The sequence below is a fragment of the Schistocerca americana genome, chromosome 10 (assembly GCF_021461395.2).
Source record: "Schistocerca americana isolate TAMUIC-IGC-003095 chromosome 10, iqSchAmer2.1, whole genome shotgun sequence".
NCBI classification, from domain to species: domain Eukaryota; kingdom Metazoa; phylum Arthropoda; class Insecta; order Orthoptera; family Acrididae; genus Schistocerca; species Schistocerca americana.
Window position 1 is genome coordinate 201,269,857 of NC_060128.1, and position 23,501 is coordinate 201,293,357.

The 23,501-nt window shown below is 45.4% G+C and overlaps 1 protein-coding gene across 1 annotated transcript in view; it reads right to left on the reverse strand.

The window, feature by feature from the left end:
* The window catches only part of LOC124552393 (plectin-like), a 230,501-nt gene that overhangs the window by 153,220 nt on the left and 53,780 nt on the right, over positions 1–23,501 (reverse strand). The gene's annotated exons all lie outside the window — the stretch shown is intronic.

The following is a 23,501-nucleotide window of genomic DNA, read 5'->3' on the forward strand; positions in this document are numbered from 1 at the left end:
CAAAAAAAGGACAATTATTTATATAAAAAAGTTTAACTTCTTTATTTTTAACATTGCTCCCTCTTCAATTCGTACCAGCAGCCACCATTCTGAACAACAATTCTGATGACATCAATGCTAATCTCTCTTTCTCTAATCTAAATAAATAATTTTAACTTCATAATTATAAATCAAATTTTGTACTTGTCGAGTTTACCATATTTTTATCCACGTGAGCTCCCACGTAATTGTTTAATCTCTCCTCCTTTCGTCACGTTTCACTCCTTCGAATTTTTCGTCTGCTTTCATCGACGTGTAAAAAGTTACTCTGCTGGGAAAGCATGTGTAACTCAGACCATTTATTTTTATAACATTCCACTGGGATCATATTAGGAAACACGAAAATGGAACCTTAAATTTCAATTATGTTCAGAGAATTAATGTAAAACACTTGTAAATAATAGCAATCTATCTTTTTCATAATATTGTCATTATTCAGTCCCGGATTTTCCACAGTAAATAACAAAACGTATAGGTGGCAACATTAGGTACAGCCAGCAACAAAACATACAGTTTTTAGCACTTTATTGGCTACAGAGAATATTTACACCTGCAAATAAGTACACCGTTTCAAGTATTTATTAAAATCCAATCTGAGTGAAGTGATGCTAATTACAAATGCAAAATACAGGGTGAGTTGGAATAAACAGTCATCAGCATTTGGCTGCAATGAAGCAGATGCCACCTCCTCGGCATCAGACGTACACTGCGAAAGCACTTGTTGCGAAATGGTAGTCCTCACGGGGAGACACATTAAGGTTACTTTGTCAAGTGGCAGATGGCATCTACATCTCAGGCTTCCTCCTATTTTTGTCATCACTCTTGTGACTAGTTTGATGCAGTCTGTCACAACCTCATCTCATCACCTCACAGTCACACTTATACCCAATATCCTCCCCATTATTTTCACTTATTTCAATTTCTTCCCTTCCATAGAATCTTTTCCCCTCTACGGCCTTTCCGATACGGTCTCAGCGCGTGTCCTAGCATCCTTTACATTCTCTTGATTAGTGTTTTCTGCATATTCCTCCACTTTCCGATTCTTCCTTCATTTTGGGCATTTTTATTGGGGATCACAGACTCTACGACTCAAAAGTTGCTCTCAGATAGGACAGACAGACGGATCGACGGCGTTAAAGGGAAGAAACTACGGGGTCGTCGGCCCCTCGACCCTACGCTTTTCGAGCCGGGAAAGGCCCCCCGACGGGAAGGTCACAGAACACGAATCCCGACAGACTCGACCGTATCTGAGAATCGAGAAAGTAGAGAGACAAAAACCAATAGAAGTGAGAGAGGGTTAAAAGGGTGAAAGTGTGACAGTTGCCCCACCCTGAAAGCAGCCGGAGACCTCCGGGACAGTCTACACGACCGGGCACACGTCCTCCGCATCTGACCGGCGCTTTACCACGAGAGAACTAGTTACGACGACGAGGTAAAATCTCGGGAAAGGGAACAATAGTGACGAGTCTGTCACCCGACGACACGTGTAAAATGATAAGAAGAATTAAAATGTGGGAAGGGCAGGAGCCAGAGCGGACCGCCGGCGAGGGCAGCCGCAGGCCCCTCGGGTCGGAGCGGGCAACGGGGCACTTCTCCGATCTCGTGAGCGGCCGACGAGGCCGGTGTGCCCTACGTCACAGAGAGGAGTAAAAACCAGTTTCGCAAGTAAAACGAATCGGGTGCTTCGGTGTCGTTCACTAGCACCGGAGACGGCGTGTCCGTAACTCTGAGGTTTCACTGTAAGCTGGTCAAGTTAGGGCATTCCGTTAGGATGTGAGCCACCGCGACACGGGGGACGTGGCCACGAGTCGGCGGAGAGTGGCCGCCAGAGGACAGTAGATTCCCTGTGAGAAGCACGACGGGAAAACTGCCACAATGTTGTGGTCTCGTTTACAGTTCACAATTTATTCGGAAAACCGCATTCCGAGTCTCCGACAACTGTCGGCGAAGAGTCGACCGGAGGTCCAGAAATTCTGGTACCTCCATTTCTTAAGTCGGCATCCCAGTAGCAGACGGGGCTAACACGTGGCTGACAGTTCGAGAAATCGCCACGAATTCTACAGTGAATACACTGCACCCGTTCGGCAGGGAGCACAGTTCACTGCGTCTTACTCGTGTGTAAGCAAAACCTGTACATCTGCCAACTGCAAAGCAGACGGCATACACCATGTCCGAGCCCGAAAATACGTCGAGGACGTCCTGAAATGGACGGTGAAAAACTGTAGGTTCTACAGAGTCTTTCACTCCGAAGGAAAGGTCGACGCAGATTCGAGGACGGGGTACGTACCGTCGGGCCGCACGCTATTTCTCCCCGACAGATTCGACGGTGGCTTACGGCGGAGTTCAGGGCAGAGACTCTGCACGCGGACTGTGATTGTGACTCCAGACCTCGGCCTCCACCGTGCGAGGTAGATCTCTCTACCGGAAGTGCAGACGATGTAGTTCTGGTGCTCAGGGGAGCAGGGAATGCGTGTCGCACAGTCGAGCGGCAGTTGTCGGCATCCGATCTGTAGCGGGAGGACGCCGGCCTCCACAATTGTGCTGTTCGTAGGACCGGTTCGTAAGGCACCAGTCCTAAGTCGAACTGCACAGTGGCGTATCGTATCCACACCCGCAATGCCGTAGGTGACTGTGAGCCGTACGGCGGGCTCCCAACATAGAGACGCGACTCGATCACAGCTCTGTAGAGAAGTAGACGAGCAGAATAGTCTGCATCCAGCTGGTGTAACTGAGACACGAGGTATCAGGTGCAAACAGTTCGTTCGCTACTGTCAGTGAAGACGGGGCAGCTACATCGACCGGGTATCGAAGACCGATCCCAAAAAACCCCACAACCTGAAACATTTGCTCCTCGAGATAGAGCTCCGGTCGAGAACGGACAGTACAGAGGTGAGTCCTCTGTGCGGCAGCCTGTTGTCGGCATTTGGCAGCACCCACGGTCGAAGAGCGACAGTAGACGCACGAGTCGTCGCGATAAATGGAGAGCGAAACTGTAGACCCGTAGCTGCTGCTACACTGTCGACAGCCACTCGATAAAGAACCGTGTGGGACCCCATTCTCTCGTATACGGGGTGTACTGCGGCAAGCACCGATTCGAACCCGTAAAATACACCGAGACGAGAAGTTCCGGATCAAAATTGGGGGTTGGCCCCATATATCCCGCTCAGAGAAAACGAGGACGTGTTGATGCAGTGTGGTGCCTTAAGCCCTGTGCAAGTTAAAGGAGAGAGTGATAAAATGTCTGTGCCAGGCAAAAGCCGAGCGAATAGCACACTCTGAGAAGACCAAATTGTCAGCAGTAGGACAGAGCTGGCAAAAACAGCCCCGGGTCAGACAAAAGACCCCGAGACTCGAGGTACCGACACGACCGTCGGGCCACCGTAACGTTCAAGAAACTTGCAGAGAACATTACTGGCACTAATTGGGTGATTGCCATCCGCCTTCAGGGGCCATTTACTCGGTTACACTACTTGGGACGATCACGCTTTGTCGCCATCGGGACGGGAGCTCACCTTCCCTACAGATACAGTTGAAAATAAGTCTTTGAGCATTTGGCTGCAGATGTGAATGTGGTCTGGCCCTGGAACCGTGTCATGACAAAAGGCCAGAGCACCCAGAAATTTATCTCACATAATGAAGCATTATGAGGTCCCACGTGACCTGTAGTAGCTGGTAAAGGAAGCTGCTCTACCTACTGTCTGAGGGCACAAAATACAGGCTGACAATTCCCAGACACATATGCTCCAGCATAATAGAAAGCAGAATGTTCAGCAACAGCTTCTGGATCAGAGTACACATCACCGTCTGTCTATGAAATCTTCAGGTGTTCTCTTAAGCTGTACACTGTACGGCCCTGTGCAGCAGATATAATTTACCTAACTGTAAAATGGACGTGTGAAAATAAATGTGTGTGTGAGCAGAAGTTTTACTGTGTCCTCAATTTCGATAGTGTGTAGCAACACTGTGGTGCCGAAACCCGGGAATACGTGAAAAGGTGCTACTACACATTAAAGAGGACTCGATGCCAGCAGTGAAGGTTTCGAGTGACTTTGATCTCAAAATCCGGTCACATCACACCACGTTCAGCATTCAGGTAAGTTACGGCATTGCTCTGAACCTGTAACAAAGGACACTACGGGTCGATTACTTGTACATGGTGTTACCCAGTGCACGTCTGTCGGCGGTAGAGCAATCGAGGGCAGTTGGCGTATTATTTGCAAAACACAAAGAGGGCTGCTAAAGTATTAGAGACTGCAGCGCCATCTGTTAGTAACAGCGACCGATTCTAAGGTTTGCCGAAAGTTGAAAACTGCACAGCCGCACCGTCCGTCGAGAACTGCAAACGTCACTAGGTGGCTGCTACCGACTCACACCCCCGGTCAGTGCCGTCCCTCGGTGACAGCATCCGACTGACGGTGGTGTCTCGACCCCGAACGCACTCTCGGACAGAAAGCAATACCACCAACTCGCTACGACAGGAGCGGTAGCTACAAACTCGGGGAGGCTGCGGCGGAAGCAGACGACTCAGCGATCGAACGCGACGCGTTTCGTCAGCCAAATAAATGCCTTTGATGATTCTACAGCAGCAGAAGAAGTCTCACACTTCCAGGATCACCTACAGCATACACTGGAAGAGTTGGCCCGACTCGACGACACAATACAGGACTTGCCGGATGACTCTGAATACGAAGCTGGCACGGAAGCTTCTGACGAATATACCGATAAACGCAAACGCGCCCTCGAAAGGCGAAAGGTCTTCTACAAGCAGTGCACTCAGGGGACAGAAATGCAACATCGGCAGCTCGACAACACGCCTGTTCAAATGGTTCAAACGGCTCTGAGCACTATGGGACTTAACTTCTGAGGTCATCAGTCCCCTAGAACTTAGAACTACTTAAACCTAACTAACCTAAGGACATCACACACATCCACGCCCGAGGCAGGATTCGAACCTGCGACTGTAGCGGTCGCGCGGTTCCAGACTGTAGCTCCCAAAACCGCTCGGACACCCCGGCCGGCAACACGCCTGTACGGAAATAAAATTGCCTACTGTCAAACTGCACCTATTCTCAAGAGACACAGAAGTTTGGCCTCAATTTTTGGAGCAGTTCACAGCTTCCACAGATGAGAATCCGATGCTGTCAGGTACGAACAAGCACGTATTCCTCCGCAGTTATCTCGACGGAGAACCTAAGGACTCTGTTCACGGCATTGCTGTTACAGCAGACTGAGCAAATATTGAAATCCAAATATGGTGATAAGAACAAAATTATCCACAGTGAGCTGGATTTCTCTGAGGATCTTAACACTTCGACCTCAGGCAGTCCAGAGGCTCTCAATTCCACCTACATCGAGTGCCCTAAGCACATCCGAGCACTCCCAGCACTAGGAGAAAAGGTGGACTCTTACGGGAGAGTGCTCGTACCTAAACTTGAAATAAAATTGAAACTATGACTTCTAACTTCACATGCCTCCAGACTGCTTGTGTGAGTATCACGGGACCAACTGGTAAGAGCAAACAGACACGAGCCATCCCGGACACAGGGAGTCAATCGAGTTTCAGTCACCGTTCCTCGATCGAATCTCTCCGACTAAGTGTCATCGGAAGCACTACTCTGGAGATAACAACTTTCGAATCCACTTACAGTTCGTCCCTCTTGAGGAGGAAGGTAAAGTTTAAGACGATGGGGTGTTCCACTAATTCCTGTGTATCAGTGACAGCCTTTGAAAGCACAAATAATTTTTCACAGCAACCAACAGCGCCACAAGATGTAGGAGATACGGCCTCGACGGGTGGCACACCGCTCACAAATCCTGAAGGAGACACTGAAGATCTACCAACTGGGATCCTGATTGCAGCCGATTATTACCGGAGAAGTGTGACTTTGGAACAATCGATCGAGGTATCACTATCGCTGGTTCTTCTCCCGACAATCTTCGGATATGTTCTCGGTGTAAACGGATCTAGTACCACCGTCGGCAGAGCAACCGTCAACTTTATTCAGGGCAGTTGCAGTGATACGTCTGACGAGTCAGAGGAGCCGGAGACAATCGGGATAACGGAACACCGAGAGCGAGCATCGACACCCACGGACCACCCTACTTATCGAGAATTCCGAGAGTCGTACCATGTGGAATATGGCCGCCGAGTCGTACCCCCGTCTCCAAAGAAGGATACGCTTTTCTCCTGCGCACCTTCGCTCCTTACAAAACGAGCTGCGAGGGAACGTAGAGCTGATAGTCACTTACCACGAGACCGTGTCGAAGTATATTAAGAAGGATTGCGTAGAAGTAGCACCTGAGGACTCCACTGCTGGAAGCACATTCTACCTGCCACACCACACCGTGAAGAAAAACAGCAGTGGAAGTGTGAAGTACAGAACAGTCTTCGATGCATCGTCACGTGAGCCCGAGTCTCTATTGCCGAATGATGCTCTCGAAAAGGGACCAAATTTACTTCCGGATATGGTTCAAATGGCTCTGAGCACTATGGGACTTAACTACTGAGGTCATCAGTCTCCTAGAACTTAGAACTACTTAAACCTAACTAACCTAAGGACATCACACACATCCATGCCCGAGGCAGGATTCGAACCTGTGACCGTAGCGGTCACGCGGTTCCAAACTGACGCGCTTAGAACCGCACGGCCACACCGGCCGGCTACTTCCGGATATCCTGGCAGCCTTATTACGGTTCCGCACACTTCGGGTGGGATTAGTGTGTGATGTGGACAGAGCTTTCCTGCAGTTAATGTCGAATGAAGGGAACAGAGAGGTCACAAAGTTCCTCCGGTATCGTGTCGAACGAGCTAAAAATGGTGCCTACGTGACCACAAATGACGCGATTACATATCGCTTCAGACCTTTGCCATTCGGACTTGCACTGAGACCGTTCCATTTGTCAGCTGCGTAAGGGAGCTAGCAGCACTAAATAGTGAAAAATATCCACAAGCTTCAGGACTCGTAAACAACTCAGTATCCACAGACGATTTCGTAGCGAGTGTTAGAGACGGTGACACCGCTGCAACTATTTACCGTAAAGTGATAGAACTCTTGCGGCAAATAAGCCTTCCGTTGTCCAAATGGGCAACTAATGCAAATGATCTGAAGACAGTACGGGATTTCAAAGGACACGAAACAAAGTCCACAACCCAAGTTTTAGGAATTAATTGGAACTCTACTACAAGAAGATAGCTGAAGATCTAATGGACAAACTGGTCACCGAGAGAAATGTTCTTCGAGCAGCTGCTCAGTTTTATGACCCCCTCGGCGTGTTCACTCCTGTCGGGATCGTTTCAAAGCTAATGTTCCGAGACACACGGCTGAGGGGTCTCGCACGGGAGGAAGATTTTCCCACAGGTCTCGCATGTTGTCAGCACTCGTGGGTTTCGAAGCCTCGTCACTCATCATCACTGCATATTCCTAGATGGAGAGGGATGCCAGTCACAAGTGGCTCTGCAGATACACGTGTATTCTGTGATGCCTCTGAAAGTGCCTACGGTGCCGTTTTGTATATAAGGACAGCTACCGAAACTGGATACACTGCGTGCAATGTCTGTAGCGAGAACACACTGGCTCCTATCGAGAAGGTAACTCTACTCGGGCTGGAGTTGCTTGCTGCATAGGTCGGATCACAACTCCTTCATTACTTTTGCCAGGAAACAGGGTTTGATACTGGCAGAGCTACCTCGTGGGGCGAATCCACAGTCACTTTCAAATGGGTACGGAGTGATCCAAACAAATGGAAAACTTTTATTTGTAATTGAGTGACAGAGATATTGACATACACCACATCCAGCCAACGGAAGCACTGTCCGGGAAGCCACAATCCTGCAGATCGTCTCACTCGGGGACTAGAAGCAAATCCGATAGTCACTCTTGATATCTGGCGATGTGGTCCACCGTGGCTTTCAGAAGACGAGCAGTTCTGGCCACTGGACGTCCCAGCCCTGCCTCCGTCAATGCCAGAAGCCGAAACGAGAGCAAATGTCGCTCTGATCACCATCACTGAACCACTACTGGACATACCAAGGTTCAGTTCATACTGGCGAGTACTGCATATAACTGCCTCCGTATTTCGATTTATCAGCACAACAAGAAATAAAAATAGAATCTCTGGCACTTTGAGCACTTTGGAATGACAAAATGGCCGCACCTACTGGATTAGAAGAGGAACTATTCACTGCCAAACTGTCTGCACTTTTTAAGGGAGAACAATTGCCCGAGGAATCGAAGATCGCTCGATACAATCTGACGGCGTCCTTCGACTCGGCCGTACTGTCGCACTCAGAGAAGCGTCCAATTATATAGGATGCACGTCACCATTTCACTGAGCTTCTCGTCAGACACACACACGTAAGACTGCACCGTCTCGGTGTGCAGATCGCGTTAGGGGAACTGCGAGAAGAATTTTGGATTCTAACGCTGACGAGCTGTTCGGAAAATTCTTCTCTCGCCTACCGTGCGTGATAATACACAGTCGTCGGTACGAAGAGACGGAGGCTCCCCTACCACTGGACAGAGTTCAGCCTCCGAGACCATTTGCAGTAACGGGCATCGATTTTTCTGGAGCTTTGTATGTCAAATCTGGACATCAAACAAAGAAGTCCTTACATGGTCCTATTCACGTGTGCAACAACACGGGCCATTCGTACTGAAAATGCCACCAATATGTCCGACGGCAGATTTTTGACGGCCGTGCAATGCTTTGCAGGACGTAGGAGCCTACGAGTCACCGTATACCCAAATAGTGCTACAACATTCCACGTAGCCAACTCAGAACTGTCAGAGCTTTTCAAAACTGTGCGGCATACTCAGAGACAGCTCTACTGCGCCCACCACGGAATCACTCGGAAATTCGTACCGCCACGTGCAGCTCGGTGGGGACGCCAGCGATAACGCACGGTAGGCTCTGTCGAGAACTGCCCGAAGAAAGTTCTCGGTCGCTCCCAGGTGGACGGTGAGAGTCTGAACATCACCTCGATCGGTACAGAAGCCACAATAAACTCACGACCTGTCACTCGAGGAGAGAGTGATACTGCAATGACACCAGCCCACTTTTTAAATGGTGGGAAATTAGTATCAATTCCACGTGGGCCAGAGCCAGCAACTAGAAGGGACCTCGCCGGAGGAGTTCTGACTCAGAGAAAAGGTCAACGAGGACATTTAGCATAGGTGGCAGACCGAATAGCTCCTGCTGCTAAGACAATACTGTGAGGTGAAGGGATACCCTTTGCAAAGGAAACCGAGGATTCGAGAGCTCGTTCTGCTCCTAGAAGACGGCAAACCACAGCACTTGTGGAAGAGGTTTGTGGTCGAAGAAGTGCAGCACGGCAGAGACAGTAAAATACAGTGCACGGGGACGTCTTCACTCAGCCTCCGAAGCTGTGTCGGGTGGCACACGTCTGCCGTACAGAGAGTCCCGAACGTGCGTGCAAACACCGCACGATTTTCTTTCGTAGTCAGTGCCGTTCTTAAAATAGCCGCCACAACCTCGGAAGGTAGGGGTCGACACTGCTCGGAAATGAGTTTTCTGGAGAGTGACGCAAAAAACAGGCGAAGCCCACAAAATATGTCGTAGCTCAGCCGACCGGTGGAAAAAATGCTACAGTCGCACCGGAGGATCGCCGTACCGGTATCCCGCGAGGGCACGTAAGGACCGAAGAGACGGGTCTCGTCTCGACGCAACCTGCTGTCACAGCTGCAAAAATACACTGCCTACACACGTTCCTCCCGAATCGGGCCGCGCGAGGAGGTCCACGGCCACAGGGGCCACCACGGACGCTCGGATACAGAGGCAGATCTCGCGGAATCTGGCGGCACGGGGACCGCCAGAATCTCTCTCTTTTCGGAGGACTCCTTCTCGTCCTTTGACAATTTAGACTTCAGTGAGGGCTTATCTGCTCCAGATTCTGGGACACGGAAGGAACACGAAGTAATACAACCTGCAACCTGTCGCTTCTTCGGCCAGTGGCTGGCACCCGCTCGCAGGTCACAGTGAGGGTCCCGGGAAGGGACCCCTGCCCGGTACGGGGTGCCGGAGGAGGGCACCACTCCTCCAGCTGGGGGTCGGGAACGCTTCCGAAGGCGTGTGGGGGAACGGGTAGGAGAAGGACACCCGACCACCAGGGGAGTGGCTGCAATCGGGAAGCGACGAGGGCCCGGTGCGGAAGACACGCAGGGTGGCGGCACAGTCGCTAAAGTTGGCAGTGTCACCGTAGCGGTAGCATACGTCACTGTCGTACGTGGAAGTGTAACCGATCGTATTCCTTCTCGGCCTCTCAATGTGTGAGGCAGTCGGAGGTCTCGTATTCCCGGTTTTTTTTTTTCGCATCGAAAACTTTGCAGTCTGGTGAACAGGGCAAATGGTATTCCTCACAGTCGACACAGACGGGAGGAGGAGCACGAGGATCGTCCGTGTGCAACTGACGACAACAAGTCCTACGCACCGGACTACCGTCAGTAGGCGAAGACGTGTCCTGTAGTGCACACATTTGTAGCAACACGTCAGAGGAGGAATACGGGGCTCGACATCGTAGCGGTACGTGACCTCGTCTGCTGACTGATAGTAGAGACCGCCGACAGTTGAAGAGTGTCGTAATGTGTAAGGCTGCGTTCACACCGGCGGCCGGGCCGGGCCGGGCTGACGCGTGCTGGCTCGCCTCGTGCCTAGCCAGCTCAGGCCGACGAGTAGTGCATTCACACTGCGCGCCGCGCCGAGCCGGGACGGCGAAATGGGGGAAAATCCACTTCGATTATCATGTTTTAAGAATTCTTAGCGGTATATAAGACTTAGCCACCTCGTTTTATGAACTTATTTTTTCCTTAAAAGCGTTACTTACGTCGTGAAAAAAGAAAAAGTCTACTTTTCGTTTCGCGTGATTTCTTAGTTTCGTAATGCTTCCCAACCGAATTTGAAGAAAGTATGAGGCTAAAGAATCTGATTTTTGTACACGTAGTAGTGAAACATCTTAGTTTCGTATTGAATCATTTATCTTTCCATATTTCTTAACAGTCATTGTGAAATGATGCTATTTGTCAACGTTGTGCACTTGATTCACAAATCTTGTAGTGAAAAAGTTAGGTAGCGGGTAGCTTACTGTTAGATCCGTTTTAGACCATACATTGTTGGGAATGAAATGTAGCTAAAAGTACCAAAAAGTTTTTGAAATGATAATGATACTGATATCTGTCTCTGGTCACAAGTAATGCGAGCTATTCTGTGGCGTCAGTGCCGTGTCCGCAAGCCACGGAGTTCGCGCGGTTACAGCTTGGTTTAGTGTAGTCATATAATGCAGGGCAGAAAAGAACTAATTACTAGTGATCAGCGCAGACCTATTGTCGGTCCCTCGTATTATTTTAATGGTCTTATTGTCTAGATAAAGTGTCTAGATAGAAGTGTCAATGACATAGGTCTGATAAAATTTGATGTAAAAGTAATCACAAAAACAAACCGGAGATTTATGATACGTTGACTGCAGAAACTGAAGCGCAATTCTGTAGTCTCGTTGTCTCCTTTGACAGAAAAAAATAATGGAGAATTAATGAAACTACTGTAGATCGACATAGATGCGCGTTTCATTGTTTTGTTTCCTTCTTGGCGGGCTGCGCTGCACTGTCAAGGTAATCCCCACTCTTTGGCTAAATGGCTGTTAGCTGCGGGAGGCCAAATAAATAAACTTTAAAAAAATCCCCACCCTTCGACAGCTGACAAGCAAGTCAGTAGAAAACGCAGCTGCAGTCAACAGTTGGTCACCTTTAGCTAGTCTGTGCTGACGTGCAGAACAAGGTCTTCACTCTTTTATTGGTATTGTTTTGACTCTGCAGTAACTCGTTGAGTTTTGAAGTACAGAAGAACTAGGTGGTTACGGATTCATCCCATTAATAGCGACAGACATTTAGGAGAGTTTTTTCTTTACATGAAGAACTTAGAAACTATCCTGAAAATTTTTATTCATATTACAGAATGAATCATAATACATTGACAGAGAAGGATGCAATGTTGAAGCTGAAAAGTTTTGTAACAATGCTGATATGCAGACAGCTGGTGCCACATTCAACAGAAATTCCACATTACGTTCGAAAACTATCAGGAACACTTTTGTTGAATATTTCGTTAAAAATGCAACTTAAAATAATTAAAAAACCTTTCAAAAATAAATTTTGGAATTGAAAGTACTTAGCTATTTACTGTATTTTTGTGTATCTCGTTTCATTGTAAATAAAACAAATAAAATTATAAAGGAAAATAATTTATATTTGTGTGTACTATCTGAAACACACTCCTTGGTTACTTCGTTCCATAATCTGGAAACTGCATCATTTCTGTCATACTAGCCGAATTTCTGATACCAAATTGATGGACACAAGTGAATGTCATGTATATGTTATTCTGCATTCATTAAAGTAAGAACATCGCAAAAAGATGTCACAAACAACACCTTATAGTAACGTGCCACAGCATGACTTTAAAATGCATTGTCATCTGGTTCAAAATTGGTTCAAATGGCTCTGAGCACTTAACATCTATGGTCAGCAGTCCCCTAGAACTTAGAACTACTTAAACCTAACTAACCTAAGGACATCACACAACACCCAGTCGTCACGAGGCAGAGAAAATCCCTGACCCCGCCGGGAAACGAACCAGGGAACCCGGGCGCAGGAAGCAAGAACACTACCCCACGACCTCGAGCTGCGGACTGTCATCTGGTAGGGACACTCATATCTGCCTCCGTTTACAAGTAAATGCGAACTATTCAGTGGCGGCAATGCCGCGATCGCTGGCAAGCTATTGTTGTAAATGCATGTAAATACGGTAGATTAAATAAATGAAATAAAAGTAATTTCGCATGTATCATTATAATAAACGTAATTTTTCCTCACTGATTGTGAAATGTGAGGTAACATCTTAAAATAAAAGACGTGTGCAGTCACACTTGTGATGAAAGCAGAAGGGAGACGTGTGATGCGTGTACTGCAGAAGCTGTAGTGCTGCTCCACAGGCTCGCGCCTGCGGTCGGCTCGCGCCGGCAATATTAAACACTCGGGATGTCGCCGGCTCGGCTCCGGGAGGCTCGCGCCGTGTCGGCGCAGCCCAGCCGCCAGTGTGGACACCGCAATTCAAAACCGTGTGTTCGATACCAAAGCGGGCGGCGGCCCGACCAGGCTCGGCTCGGCCCGGCCGGCAGTGTGAACGCAGCCTAATAGGCAGACATCTATCCGAACCGTCACACAGGAATTCCCTACTGCATCGGGATCCACTGCAAGTACTACACCAGTTAGGCGGGAGGTGAGAAAACTCGGATTTCGTGGTTGAGCAGCTGCACGTGACCCACACATCACACCGGTAAATTCCAAATGAAGTCTCGCTCTGTGTAAGGAGCGTAAACATTGGGGTGGAAAAACGTCGTGTGGAGTGACGAATCACGGTGCACAATGTGGCGATCCGATGCCAGGATGTGGATATGGCAAATGCCTGGTGAACGTCATCTGGGAGCGTGTGTAGTGCCAACAGTAAAATTGGGAGGTGGTGGTGTTACGGTGTGGTCATGTTTTTCACGGAGGGGGCTCGCATCCCTCGTTTTGCGTGGCACTACCACAGCACAGGCCTACATTGATGTTTTGAGCACCTTCTCGCTTCCCACTGCTGAAGAGCAATTCGGGGATGCCGATTGCACCTTTCGACACGATCGAGCACCTGTTCCTAATGCACGGCCTGTGGCGGAGTGGTTACACGACAGTAACATCCCTGTAATGGACTGACCTGCACAGCATCCTGACCTAAATCTTATAGAACACATTTGGGATCTTTTGGAATGCCAACTCCGTGCCAGGCCTCACTGACTGACATCGATACCTCTCCTCAGTGCAGCACTCCGTGGAGAATGGGCTGCCATTCCCCAAGAAACCTTCCAGCACCTGATTGAACATTTGACTGTGAGAGTGGAAGCAGTCATGAAGGCTAAGGGTGGGCCAACATCATACTGAATTACAGCATTACCAATGAAGGGTGCAACGAACTTCTAAGTCAGTTTCAGCCAGGTGACCGGATAATTTTGATCACATAGTGTACTTGTGCTAGGCTAATGTAACATGGAAATTGTTCCTACTTTATCTTCTCCAATCAAAATTCCGTCTGAATACACGGATAAATACTAGCATACAAAAATATTATTATTATTATTATATACTTGACAAACAGCTAGGAGAATATAAGGCTGGATTTAGGAAGGGAAGGTCGTTTGCAGAACAAATATTAAACTTAAAGAACATAACAGAAATGAGAAAAAACAGGTACTTAAAATATGTAATTAAATTTGTGGATTTTAAAAAAGCCCATGATTCAATTAACAGAAATACACTGCTCGATATCTTAAAAGAACTGGGACTCGATACTAAAACAACTAGAATAATTAAAGGAACTATGACAAATAGAAAACCAAAAGTAAAATTTAGGGGAGAGCTCTCAAAATCGTTTGAAATAAAGTCAGGTGTTCTACAGGGAGATGGTTTGTCACCTCTGCTTTTCAATTGTGTGTTAAAGAAGATAGTTCGAGAATGGAGGAAGGCCATCAATACTAAAGGAATTCAACTAGGAAGAAATCCAAAGAAGATCATTGTCGACTGCTCAGCCTTCGCAAATGACATGGCATTGATTACAGATTCACTAGATAATGCCCAAGAACAAATAAGAGAACTGCAAAAACAAGCAGCCAAAGTATGACTGCAAATATCCTTCAAAAAATACAAAGTTCATGACAAACATCTGTGATGCTCCTAAAAATATTGCAGTTGACAACAATACAAAACACAAAACAGATTTCTTTAAATACCTAGGAGAGTGGATTACATACAATGCGAAAGAAAAGATAGCTATAGAAACTAGAGTGCACAAAATGGAAAGAGTGTTTCATATGACCAAAAACGTTTATAACAAAAAATCCTTGTCCTTGAACACGAAATTAAGACACTACCAAACAGCGGCCAGACCTGAAGCTCTGTATGTGGCAGAAATACTTGAACTAACAAGAAATGGAGATCTTGAGAAACTAGAGAAGGTCAAAAGAAGAATTTTAAGGAAAATACCGAGAGCTAAAAGAAACGATAACGCTGAATACAGGTTAAGACCAAACAGAGAGCTATACTTGAAAACGGAAAAACTAACTGATGTAATGAGGAAGAGGAGACTACAGTTTTTTGGACATATATTCAGAGTATGATGTCAGGTTTGTTATGTGGTGTTGTTTTATCTGTTATAATGGTTCTGTTCCAGTATAATTTGTATTCATCATTCTCCAGTACATTTTGTGGTGCATACTTGTATGTGGGAACATGTTGTTTTATAAGTTTATGTTGTAAGGCAAGCTGTTGATGTATTATTTTTGCTACATTGTCATGTCTTCTGGGGTATTCTGCATTTGCTAGTATTGTACATCCGCTTGTGATGTGATCTACTGTTTCTATTTGTTGTTTGCAAAGTCTGCTTTTATCTGTTGTGGTATTGGTGTTTATTGTTTGATCCTGTCTTGCAATCATGAATCCTTCCGTCTCACTGTATATACTGCCTTTTCTTAGCCATGTGTTGGATGAGTCTCGATCGATGTGTGGCTGTGTTAGATGATACGGGTGCTTGCCATGTAGTGTTTCCTTTTTCCAATTTACTTTCTTCGTATCTGTTGATGTTATGTCATCTAAAGGGTCGTAGAAGTGGTTATGAAATTGCAGTGGTGTAGCCGATGTATGTATATGAGTGATTGCTTTGTGTATTTTGCTAGTTTCTGCTCGTTCTATAAAGAATTTTCTTAAATTGTCTACCTGTCCATAATGTAGGTTTTTTATGTCGATAAATCCCCTTCCTCCTTCCTTTCTGCTTAATGTGAATCTTTCTGTTGCTGAATGTATGTGATGTATTCTATATTTGTGGCATTGTGATCGTGTAAGTGTATTGAGTGCTTCTAGGTCTGTGTTACTCCATTTCACTACTCCAAATGAGTAGGTCAATATTGGTATAGCATAAGTATTTATAGCTTTTGTCTTGTTTCTTGCTGTCAATTCTGTTTTCAGTATTTTTGTTAGTCTTTGTCTATATTTTTCTTTTAGTTCTTCTTTAATATTTGTATTATCTATTCCTATTTTTTGTCTGTATCCTAGATATTTATAGGCATCTGTTTTTTCCATCGCTTCTACGCAGTCGCTGTGGTTATCCAATATGTAATCTTCTTGTTTAGTGTGTTTTCCCTAATTATTATTATTATTATTATTATTATTATTTATTGAGACATCTCTCCAACATAACAATACACTTGGGACTTATTAGAGCAAGTATTACACAAGTACTCAACGCTCTCTCTTCAAGATGTTCTCCTAGGTATTTCAATCTCAATTATCCTCTCTTTTGGCACAAAATCTTATCATTGTCATCTGTACATTTTGGTTTGTCCTCTCCTTGTTCTTCCCTCAGTTTCCCACCCTAGTATTAGTCTTGGTATTCTTATTTATCCCATTCTCGTTACATGTCTGTATCACTGTAACCCATTCTTGTTACATGTCCATATCACTGAAATTTTCTTCAACCCATCACAATGCATATTCCTTGTTCCACTTCCACTGTCTTTATCACTTTGCTCGAAGAAAGCTCCGTACATATTATAAAGATTGGAAAGTTGCAGAGATCACACCCGTACTCACAAAAATAAACAGGAGCATTCTACAGAATTGCAGATACATATCAGTGACTTCAACTTGCAGTAAGATTTTGTGACACACATTATGAATTAACTCTACGAAAACCATCTATTGGCACAAAGCAGAGATTCAGAAAATACCCCTTTGTGAAATACAAACAGCTCTTTAGTCACAGGAAGTAATGAGTACTATTGACAGGGCTTTGTAAGAGGGTTCTATATTTCTGTATTTTCAGGAGGCTTTCGAAATCATTCCTCACATTCCAAACAAATTGTGCGCCTACGGGGTGTCGTCTCAGTTGTGAGATCGGATTCGTGACTTTCTGTCAGAAAGGTCGCATTTTGCAGTTACCGACAGCAAGATGTTGAGTAAAATATAAGTGATATCTGACATCCTCCGAGGAAGTGTTAGATGCCCTCTGCTGTTCATAATCTGTGTTAATCAGTTAGGCCGGTATTACACTATCAAATTTCTTTGTCCAATATCTTTGTCAAAGATTTTTGATAGTGTAATAGGGACTTTGCCAAATGTCGCCCAATATTTGATCAAATCTAGGGCCTCCCTGTATATCTGATCAAAGAAACCGCTTGTCTTCTGTTCACTGCAATGTGACATGTTACCACATGGAGCGCTAGCATCGCTGCAGCGTTCTGTCGTCTGTAGTGTTTTTATAACCATTGCCGGTAAATACAATTGGTGTGTGCCGACAACTACAAAATTAATAGAGATGTCTGAAGCTGATGAGGCGCTTTACAACATGAGGCACCCTGAATACAAAAATAGATTAAGAAGATTGGAGACCTAACCTGACCTGACCTAACCTGACCTAACCTAACCTAACCTAACCTAACCTAACCTAACATAACCCTCTCCTGTAGCAAGGAATCGGAGTGTTATAGTGAGCCTGTCTTCTGAAGATGTAGCAGTTCTTAAGTGAATATTGTGCTTTGTGATATGAGGATACACTTCATTGAGCAGATACAGAATTGTATGCTCATCCATTCTTAAGTAATTGATGTACGACTTGACGTCTTCCACTGTAAGCTCACGTAACAAGTTTTGTTGAATGCTTTTATCGTGTCGTCGTAAAACCCACGGCTTCACCCAGATTAGATTAGTTTTTCGTTCCATAGATCCGTGCTGAGGAGATCCTCGTGGATGTGGAACATGTCGATTTTTTTTAAGCTGAAATAACAATACTAATAGTATGAATAAATACAATACATCATTTGTTTCTACTAAAAATTTCGCCAATGGTGTAGAAGGAGTTGGCCAGTAGGAAGTCTTTCAGGCTCCTTTTAAACTGATCTTTATTTCTAACTAAATTTTTTATGTTTCCTGGCAAATTATTGAAGATGAGTGTTCCTGAGTAGTGGACCCCATTTTGAACTAAAGTAAGTCCTTTTAAGTCCTTGTGCAGATCATTTTTGTTCCTGGTATTGTATGTATGAACTGAGTTGTTTGTTGGAAAAAGAGATATATTATTTACCACAAATTTCATTAAGAAGTAAATATACTGAGAGGCAGTAGTTAGTATACCTAGTTCTTTGAAGAGGTTTCTGCAGGACGTCCGTGAATTTACTCCACAAATAATACGTATTACACGCTTTTGGACCTTGAAAACTTTTGTTTGACTTCAAGATTTACCCCAAAATATTATCCCATATGACATTATGGAATGAAAGTATGCAAGCTTTTTTATTTTTACGTTGCCTATGTCTGCTAACACTCGAATTGCAAATACAGATTTGTTAAGGCCTTTCTGCAGTTCTGTGGTGTGCTCCTCCCAACTGAATTTATTATCAAGTTGTAATCCCAGGACTTTTAAGACTGTCAACCTCGTATGTATGGTTCCATTTTCTCCCCCCACTTCTTTTCCGCATGTGCACACAATGCAATTGGTGTACGCAGAACTGCTGCGGTTAATAACAAGTTGTTGTCAGCCATCTTGAACTTTGACGAAAAATTTGATGACAGTGTAATACCCCTTGCAGCGCTACGTCAAAGATCTTTGTCAAATGTATTGGACGGAATATTGGATCACATCTTTGATCAAATCTTTGACAAAGGAATTTGATAGTGTAATACCGGCCTTAGGAGACATTTTGAGCAGCACTCTTAGATTATTTGCAGATGATACTATCAATTACCATCTACTAAAGTCATCAGAAGATCAAACCCTGCAAAATGATTTAGACAAGATATCTAAATGGTGCAAAAGTGAATCTAAATAATGACAAGTGGGAGTTCATAAACACAAGCACTAAGGGGGCTAAATTTTGGTTACACGATAAAACACAAACATGTGAAGCGTATTAATTCAACTAAATACTTACAGTTACAGCTACGAACAACTTAAATTAGAACAATCACACAGAAAATGTTGCAGGAAAGGTGAACCGAAGACTGTGTTCTGAGAAGATGTGGCAGGTCTACTAAAGAGACCACGTACAGTACGCTCGTCCGTCCTCTTCTAGACTACAGCTGTGCGGTACAGAATCCGTACCACACGAGATCGAGGAAGAGCAGCGAAGAAGAGCAGTGAAATAGGGGAGAGTGTGTCACGTATACGATACAGGAGATGGGGTTGCAATTATTAAAACAGAGGTGTTTTTCACTGCGGTGAGATCTTTTCACGAAATTTCAATCATTAATTTCCCTTCTGAATGCAGACACACTTTGTCAGTGTCAACTTACGTAAGGAAAAATTACCAATGCAGTAAGATAAAAGAAACCTGAACTCACAATGATAGATTCGAGAGTTTGTTATTTCTGTGTGCAGTTCGAGTGGAACGGAAGAGAAATAGTCCGAAGTGATCCGACGGACCCTATGCCGGGCACATAAGTACGAACTGCAAAGCAGTCTTGTACAGGAGACCACTTTACCGAGCAGGCTCCGTGCGTTGCCGAGCTGCAGCTGCAGGCCGTTCTTGTCGGCCTCGCAGGAGACGATCCGCCGGCGCAGACCGTCCACCTCCGCGGCCGCCTCCGCCCTCGCCGCCTCCACCTCTCGCGACAGCCGCTGCACCTCCCGCGTCCGCACTTCGTACAGCACCCGTAGCTGCTCCGCGCTTTCGTAACCTGAGTGTCGAGAGGCGGAATGGCTCGAACAGATCGTAAAGTAAAGAATTTGTGGACGAGTTATGCGCTCTTTTAACTGTAATGTACTGTAGCTCCTTCAAACAAAAAAATTGTGCCCAGCAGCTGGAAAAAAAGGAAAGCTCACATCCATCCACAAAATTGATAATCAACATCTGATATATTTGGTGTACATTTGTTTTTGAATGAGATAAAGTATTCTGAGCTCAAACATAATGAATTATCTCAAAAAGGACAACCTCTTCTCTGAAAAACCAGCACAAATTCCTGCAACATTAGTAATGTGAAACCCAATTAGTGCATTTCTCCTACAAGATCGCGAAACTGCACCAGATTAACTACATCACCACTTCTTAACAAAAGTGGGATTACGTTGGGTATCAAATGAAATTTGTTACCGGACTGACGATTTCTCAGTACGGAGAAAACTCTTCGACCGAAGTATAAGTCACTTCAGGCGTGCCACAGCGTCCCGTATTTGGACCACTGCCGTTCGTGTCGTATATTAATGACTCGCGAGACAATTTAAACAGTAACTTCAGACTTTTTGCAGATGACACAGTTATCTATAACGAAGAACTGTGTGAAAAAAATGTTGCAGGTCTCGAGCTTTCAAAGTGGTGCAGACATTGGCAACTTGCTTCAGATTTTCACAAATGTAATATTGAGCACTTCACAAAATGAAAAAACATGGTACCCTACAATACCAGTTAGTCAGCTGATGCAAATACCTGGGTGTGACAATTTGTCGGGATACGGAATGGAATCGTGACATAGGCTCAGACTCAGGTAAACCAGGTTGCAGACTTTGATTCATTCACAGATTGCTGAGGGGATGCAATCAGTCTGCAAAGGAGACTGCTTACAAAAAACTAATGTTCTGCGATGTGGAATACTGTTCAAGTGTGGGAACCCTTTCCGAAAACCACTGGCAGAGGGTACTGGAGGGCAGTTTCGTACACAAGGAAGAGTCTCACAGAAATGCCAAATCGTTTTAAGTGGGAGATACTCAGAAACAGACACGATCTGTATTGCAAGAGCCTATTTAAAAGGTTTCGAGATCCCGTATTAAGGGAGGAACGTAAGAATGTACTACAGACACCTACGTACGATTCTCCCAGAAACTGCAAATGAAAGCATTAGATTAATTACTGCACGTACGCAGGAATTCTAGCAGTCTCTATACACAAACAGAATGGTGAGGCTCATTAATCTGTGGCACGTAGGGAAGTACCCTCTGCCGTGCTCTACACAGTGGTTAGCAGAGTACAGGCATATCTATAGGTTCATAGAATGCAAGCTGTCACGATTGGATGACTCGGATGACTTTCAGGACGTGAGGTCGTGGTCCGAGAAACTCTTCTGTTCCTGACATTTTGCCCAGGACTGTGCTGGAGTCGGCAACACTCAGCAGAGGAGCGCCTCTGAGGATGTCCAGTGCAGTCCTGGACAAAACGTCAGGAGCAGAGGAGTTCCTCGGACCACAACCTCACATCCTGGAAGGTTTACCTACAGGTTGCTGGGTCGAATAAAGGAAAGACGAAAATAACCGTCAGTCACAAATCACAGATACAGATTTTTCTGCATTTTAGAGAATTATGTTCCACATACTTGTAGCAAACGACACAGCAAAGAAGTGAGAGTCTAGAATGAACTCTTAATACGTGCGCCTCGTACGCAGTTTCGTCACTCTCCGCCTCCGTCTTCAGTGCTCGTCAACTCGATACCGACTGACATCGTTTACATCTTCCCAAGAAGCAGGTCTTTACATAATATTCTCTCTCCATTTTTCTGTCTTGCAACATTCTTTTCTCAGTACATAACTGTTTACAAGTGTGTTTTTCTCTCTCACTCAGTACCTACACCTATATCCCTTCCATCATTCCTTCAAACGCATTGATGACTTTCGTCTCCAAGCTGTGTCCTAGCCAGTTCTTCTCTCTACTTATCATCTCCTGTGATTTCTGTTTCCTCTCGGCAATTCTTAATATACGAGAGCAATGCCTCCAAATTTTTTATTCTAGTCTCAATGTCACATCACGCATTTTACCGGGGCAACTTTCGCCTTCACTGACACAACTCGCAACCCTCTGCTGCTACAGGGGTTCGTATTGTAGTGTGTAACATTGCAGTGTGTAATGTAGCTGAGAAACAGCTCAGAAAACTCAAACCACGAATTCAAATGTTCGCCCACAGGTACGGCGGCCTCTCCTTCGGCACGACCGACGCCAGACCGCACATGAGCACAGAGACAGCTTCGACGATCCGACACCTGAGAGTCCACCGTCGACTGTCCGTACGGTCCCGACATGCCCCCCCCCCCCCCCCCCCCAATCCGGTTTTTGTCTGTTTTCCAAACCGAAGAACACCTTCGAGGTCTTCACTCCGAGTTCACTCTCTCGTCAGGAGACGCGTGACTGTGTCACAAAACAAATGTGCGTACGTGAAGGATAGAAGTGTAGAATGTTAATAAAATTTTGTTTTCTGGGAAATTTTCAGATTGTAGCTGGATGACATCGACAGCTGGTGACTGTTCGGCCGTCTTCAGGTGAGTGTCTGGCACTGGAGACTGTTAGTTCACATCATTAACTTTACTGAAAAGTAACAATCCGGACGTAATCCGTAAACTTCGCAGAATACTTTTCTTGTTGGGTAAATATTGAGAATCAAAATTCGTTTCATTTAGAAATGTTTAAGAGTTTTCAGATAAAAAGTTCAGAGCTATTACTTTTCAGCACACCCTCGTATTTTCACCTTCTTCCCCTATCGACCACATCTCGGGCCGTACGAGACGACACTTCAAACTTAGTACCTGACCAGTTCTTTACTAGTCCATCTAATTCTGAGCAAAATAGCTCTTTCTTTCTGCTAATAGCAACAACGTTATTGCACAACTGGTTTTGCTTAATAGAATACGTGCCGTGTCCTCCTCAACTACTGGAAACTACATTGTGTGTTTCATCACTTTACATTATCTGAAACTATACTGGCCGTACGGCCACCCTACTTTTTCCAGGACGTACTTCTTTCTCGATAAAATTCTGTGTCGGTAATTGCTGCTCCTGTTAGTGCAGTATAAAATACCAAATAAATTCACTCACTTCATTTCACACAGATGCCGAAGGTAACTATACAAACAATTCAGAGAAGAGCATCCGTTACACGTCAGTGAGAATCGATCGAACGAGCTGCAGTAGATTTCGATACTCGGTCCAGACGTTCACCGATTGCAGCTGTTAATAGACATCTACAGGTACAGTTACATCAACACCGATACCCTACAAGCCACTGTACAGTACGCAGCAGATAGTATATTGCACCGATATTATCGGTCGACTGCCCCCGTTTCGCTGCACTCCCCACAATCTATCTTATCTTACCCTCACGATAGTTATTTGTGGTACACGACAGCAGCAGTATAACGATTGTAAAGTCTTCTTCAAATACAGTGTTCCCTAAATTTTTTTGTGTTTAATTTGTGCCACACAACAACAAGGTGAGAAGCACACTCCCTTTCTTCCCGACATTCCCGTTTGAGCTCCCCTAGAACTGATGTTACGCCTTCGTATAGGCTAAACCCACCTCTTACAATCGTAGCACGGTGTCTCCGATTCGTTCTACGCTCATCAGATGAAGGGTCGGAACACTACTACAGAACTGGTCACTCTGACATCTCGTGA